The sequence below is a fragment of the Apteryx rowi genome, unplaced genomic scaffold, assembly GCF_003343035.1.
Source record: "Apteryx rowi isolate R43461 unplaced genomic scaffold, aptRow1 scaffold_1032, whole genome shotgun sequence".
Lineage (NCBI taxonomy): Eukaryota > Metazoa > Chordata > Aves > Apterygiformes > Apterygidae > Apteryx > Apteryx rowi.
In genome coordinates this window covers 108,761-115,150 of record NW_020447234.1, presented here as the reverse complement: position 1 = coordinate 115,150, position 6,390 = coordinate 108,761, and positions in this window count along the sequence as shown.

Here is a 6,390-nt window from a genome sequence, read left to right as displayed (position 1 = left end):
GCCCCAGGAGTGGTATCTGGAACACTGTTATAGGTGTGGCTTCCCTGTAACATGCCTGGAAGAGAGTTACAAATCTCAGAATAGGGATTAAAAATAACCCCTAATCYGAGGATAGAGTGGCCAAAAACATAGTCTGTAATTTTCTTCTGAGGTAGGCACCACTATTTACACTTACCAAAAAATGCACAGGAATCAAGATTTTCTTAAAAAAAAAAAGAAAAAAAAMCAGTTTGTATGAGATAAGCTAGAGGTTCAAGAACTCATCATAAAATGTGGCTTTGATGGCCTCCTCTGCTTGAGAACGTGGAATCCAAATACCCAAGGAGAATGTGCTCACCACCAAAATGCAGGTTTGGGGCTGCAATTGCAGGTATGTCTTAGTATCTGCACTTGGGATACAAGTAGAGATACYTGCTTGAAGAGAGAGAGGAAATAAAGGCTAGAAAAGTGGAGCTCCTGAAAAAACTCCTAAACAGGTCTTGAGCGCAGAAGAAAAACTGGGGCAGAGGGAAAACTTGTCACAGGAAAACATGTCCATTTCTATGTGGAGACAAGGAAAGGAAATAGGACTTAGGTATCAGAGGGGTCTGACTGGGAAAGGGCACCCTGGAATATTTGGCTCCAAGTCCCCTGCTGCCCAGTGCCTCCTGGCTCCTCTCTCACTTGAGCCCTCAAACGGCAAAGCTTGGGGCCTCCAAGACGGCTGGAGCTGATCAGGACTCACCAGGTCTGTTTGTGGTGCTGCCGGCCCCTCTGYGCCCGGGGCTGGTAGTGCTCGGTTACCCCCACATGGCGCCAGGGCCCCTGGCCTTCCTTGCAGGCAAACAGATTCTAAAAATGCAAGCATGAGCTGCTGCTAGCAAAATGTCTGCTTGGACTGCTGGGAGTAGGATGGAGAAAGGCTTTTCTGAGGTGGAGGCACGACAGCTGTAGGCTTCACAACAGGAACAATCGCTAAAACTGAGCTTGTTTAACTTTGGATGTAAACTACCTTTCCTAGTCACATTACAAGAGTATATGTGAGCCCAGGGGTTTAGGAGGGAATTTAAAAACAAGAACTTACCATAAGCTGAATTAGTGCTTCCTGTCTAGGTCTGCAGGCAGCCTGCAGCAGGGGCCTTAAAAAGATGAGCTTAAGCTTCCTGGTGTTGCTCAGTCAGGGTGCAGTATATTCTGGTTCTGCAACTATTTAACTTTGAAAAATTTGCTTTACTTTAATTAATATTCTGCACGGAAAAGTATTTGGTATCCCACATTTTGCCAGTCAGATACTGAAGATTTTGTTTAGTCATCTTACCGTATTCAAGAGGAAGCTAACAGGGCGATACTGTGTATGTTTTGTGCTACCTCATTGAGCTGGGCATAGGGCAATTACAGTTCCACTCTTATATGTTGCATGTATGTACTCTTAACTAAAAGAATTGTTATGGAGAATAGCAATGGAATAACGCAAAACAAGAACCACAGATGAAAAGAAAATGATTACAACTTTCATGAGTATTGGTCATCCACTGCTGCTTGCAAAGGTCAGGAGATGTGACATAAAGTTAGTTTTGCAAACACCAAACAAAATTAAACAGTTTTATTAGAAAGGTTTACAATAAAGCCAGAAAAGGTAATGCTTCTTCTATTCTTACGCTAAATAAAGGAAATAGAGTCTATTGCAATTTTTACCGCTGGACACTACAAGCATCAGAAACAAAAACAAACAGGGAAGATCCAGAGTGATCCATGGAGAGCAATGGGAAAGTCTCTCAATGTAAATGTTCCTTCCCCAGACAGGTGGAGTAGCAACTCTATCAAAATAGCAAACAACAAAAAAGCAACAGATTTAGACTGATACTCACTCCAGGATTCCCCATTTTGGGACTGCCGATAATAACTGTTTCAAGTGCCGTTGTTACATTTTCTTTCACTCACTGAGGGAATATTATACGAATTTCTTCCTTCATTCCTGTTCAGAGCCATAGTTCTTATACATATATACACATCCACACACATATATATACATATATATACACACATGTATACACAATGTTCCATATCTGTCCTGCTTTCCTTTTTTTCCCTAGCAGTGCTTTAAATTAGCCTTAACAATCTCATTGCATTTGTTTGTACTCTTAATAACTCCTTTTAAATTTTGAAATTCATTTTTCACTTATTTATTAGGTTTATTTCAAGACTGGATTATCTTTCCCTATCTGAAGTCTGTTTTGCAGAATCATTATCAAATTAATACTGCCATTTTAAATACACCCAACCATTTTCATTAAAAACTTTATGCTAAGCAAAATCAATACAGAATAATTACCTGGCTATATTTTCAACTCTGAAATTCAGTTTAATCCATGAAATACATTCCTACATTTATGAATAGATGTATAATAATACTTTCACTAATATTAAATGGTTTTATTATTTCTGTTTTAAAAGACTGATTGCTTAGAGCTTAATCTACAACTTTACATTCAGTATGTTAAGTATCATTCTATAATAATAGAGTATACATACGATTCTCAACAAAACCATCATAATAATAATGGCCCAAAACATCCCAGTTTTTCATATAGGAAAAGAGGATATAGTAACTGAAGTTACTTAACTCAAAGACTTCACCAAAATCGATTTCTATTTTTAATGAAACCCTATGCTATAGGTGACATTAAGTTTATACTGGCTGTTAGAGCACCGGCCAGAGAATTGGTTGAAGTGCATTTTGTTAGATGAATTACAGCTCCCTGTTTTACACCCTTATGAAGCGCCATTTTTGTGCTCAGTGCAACCCCTGCACCTCATGCCTGCTCCTTCGTACCCTGTGCAGCTACCCATTGCAGCCGAGGAAGAGTGAGGAGCACTGCAAGGCTGGGGGAGGCAGCTCCTTACTGCAGCCTTCATCACGACTGCTGTGAGAGCATCTTCCTCCCAACAGCCCGAGGAACAGCTTGCCCACTTGTCCCTTTTCTTCTTGCTCACTGAGGCAAAAGGGAGGGAGCATCCAGCTTTGGCAGCGCAGCAGAGCAGAGGACCCATGTGAGGGACAAGGAAAGACACTCAGAGAACCACAGCCAGGCAGATAAACAGGCTAATACTGCATGAAGCAACTCATGAAAGTTTTGTGGATTGCCTCTGCCCATTTATCTTCCTCTTGGTCGCAGGACTAAGTGCAGGGTGGGGTTGGGTAGGTTTATCCCTGCATCGCACTTACCACTCAAGGCCTGTGGCGCAGATCACTCGTTCACAGCTCTTCCCCCACAACAGGGTGGGATGTACTTCAGCGGGCAGGAAGGGCCAGCATGAGGTCCAACTTTGTCCCCTCATGCCCAGACAGTTGCGGTGTGGGGTGGGCATGGGCTATAATATGGGCTCTGGGCCATACTTAGAGTACTGTGAAGTTGATCTCTTAGGATAAGTTTGGTCAGGGAAAAGGGACTTGTCCTGTCTCAATGCCACTTACTGCCTAGCTTCTCAAATAGCCAGGAAAAGGATTTAATTATAACATCCTATTTAACTATAACACCCTATTTAATTATAATCCCCTTTTGTCTTTGTCAAATCTTGAGGAAAAAAAAGTTTGCCTGGAAAAGTTGTATAGTTTATAATACTCTTAGAATACATCTGGATGATGTTTTATAAAGGGTTATAATAAACATGTATTTTGTGGTTAGTATTTCGTCTTGTACAATTTTACTGAGAGAAAATCTAATGATCTTGGGAAGATACTGACCTGCTGAGATTCCAATTACTCCCACCTGTATGTTTTGGTTAAAGTTATAAATAGATAGGAATAAAAGGAAAGATGAAATGGATTACACATCTCTTCTTGGGCCTTCCATTGGAAGTTTGTGCGGAGAGGGGAGAAAAAATCCTACCAGATTTTATTTTCATTTGGCAATTTTTATATGAGATTGTATGAAGGACTGCGTTTAAAGGCTTGGGGGATTCTTTCTGGYCCCACATAATAGCTTCCTAATTGCCCTTGTCAATGATGCAGTCAGCTGATAAATTCATGACATGATGATGATGCCCAAGAATCAGTCTGAAGTGCTATGTTCCCTTGAATGCAAACTGGATGAATCTAGACATCTCGTCTTCTAATTTTTAGCCCTTGGCCAAAATGAGTGGAAAGGCACTCTTGCTTATACATAGAAACTTCCTGTTTTGCAGACCACTGACAGGATGTGCTGTGAGGAAAGAAGAAAAAGTTTTCCAGCTGAACTGGATTTCCATCTGGAGCCAGCTCAAGCCAGTAGGCAAAGCAAGCTGCAGGCTGTGGGGTGTAGTCCAGTGCCTACTTGACCTGTGCCARGGGAATGGGAATTGATTATTCCAGTTTGAAGAGCTAATCTCTGCTTCCCATTTGCAAAGCTCTTTGCTGCTGTTGTTACAGGAATGGTAAAGGTATAGCTGAGTAGGTGGTGGGTTCCTCCCCCGACAGCTACTGCAGAGAAAGAAAGTGCTGCTCTTCCTTCTAGCCCTGCCTTTTCCCTTTCTGCTACAGATGCAGGCTGTCCCATGGGCCCCCAGCCCTGTGCTAGGGGGGTGTGGGTGCAGGAACGGCTGTTGGGCCCAGATAGGAGATTAGCTGAAGGCAGGGGTCCTGTCCTGCTAGGGAAGGAGAGTTAATTCAAAAAAAAACCCTTGAATTTTACAATATTAAAAAAATACATTATTTCATCATATTAATGACTTTTTTGTTTTGCTTTGTGTTTAACTAGCTGCCTAGGAAAAGGGATGCATTGGAAACAGAAGAGGTACTTTAGAAGTCTGTAAAACCTGCAGATGTAATTAAAGGTAAGCCCATGTATGTATGAACATATTGTCACTATTTAAGTAATGCTATGTGCAATACATGCATAACATTGACACCTACTTTTCAATATTAAAGTGTTCAGCCATTTTGTTTATGCTCAGGAAACAAGCAAGGATTTTCCTGGCAGAATATATCTCTGTCTTTGTCATATATTCACTGTGCTACACCTCATTGCTCTGAAGGCATGTTTGGCACAGAATATGTGGTTCTTTATGTGCAAACTGGGGCCAGTGGGTATGTCTTCATGGTATAATGGCAAGCAAGAAGGGATGCCTGAACTAGCTCTGAGACTGTGTTAATATGGCTCTGCTGCAATCTGTTATACAAATGGCTTGTTCAGTCATGTAGACATACCATGTTGCCTGTGGTCATCCCCCTTGACACTGTGCTAAATGGGAGTTCATATCTTAGCTGCAAGAACAGGAGACTCTGGGGATGCTCAGGTATGGTAAAGATAAAAGAAAAAAATAGTCTAGTGATTACACCATGAAAACAAAGATGATCACAGATGTCCTGTGTTACCGTAAGCAAAGTCCAGTTGGTGCTGAGCTTCTTCCTGTGGATCCGTATCAGAAGTACCTGCTGCAGTTAGGAGGATCAATACTGTATCTGGCAATACTTGCAAGGGGGGTGTTGGTGAACCTAAGATGAGGGAAATGATGGAAGCACAAAGCATTGCTGCAGGTCTTTGTTTTAGTCTACACTCTGTACTATGGCTTGTTCCTGATTTGTGAAGATTTATACAAAGCCTCCAGTTCCTGCAAGTTAAACTAGTGGACAGTTTATGCAAGAAAATTAAGACTTATGCATGTGTTTTTAGTATCTTTAGAATGGTTTCCCTTAGGAGAGGAAAAAAAAAATCCCTGTCTTTCCCACTCTTCCCTGCTCTGATATGGCTGAACTATCATCTTCCACTTCTAAGTGTGCAAAACAAAATATTGTCTCTTATTCAGAGCTCTTGTCATCATGCTATTATTTCCTTTCCCTGGGACATTTCTTTTTCCTCATATTCAGATGGAAATTCCTGTGTTTCAGTTTGTGCCCATTGCCTCACGTCCTGTCACTGGGCACCAATGAAAAGAGTCTGGCCCCATCCTCTTTACACCCTCCCTTTAGATATAGCATAGATTGATAAGATCCCCTCTCATTCTTCTCTTCTCCAGGCTAAACAGGCCCAGCTCTCTCAGCCTTTCCTCATAGGGGAGATGCTGCTGTCCCCTAATCAACTTCATAGCCCTCCGCTGGACTTGCTCCAGTAGTGCCATGTCTCTCTTGTACTGGAGAGCCCAGAACTGGACACAGTACTCCAGATGTGGCCTCACCAGGGCTGAGTAGAGGGGGAGGATCACCTCCCTCGACMTGCTGGCAACACTCTTCCTGATGCGCCCCAGGATACCATTGACCTTCTTGACCACAAGGGCACATTGCTGCCTCATGGTTAACTTGGTGTCCACCAAGTCCTTCTCRGCAGAGCTGCCTTCCAGCAGGTCAGCCCCCAACCTGAACTGGTCTATGGGATTATTCCTCCCTAGGTGAAGGACCCTGTACTTGCCTTTGTTGAACTTCATGAGGTTCCTCTC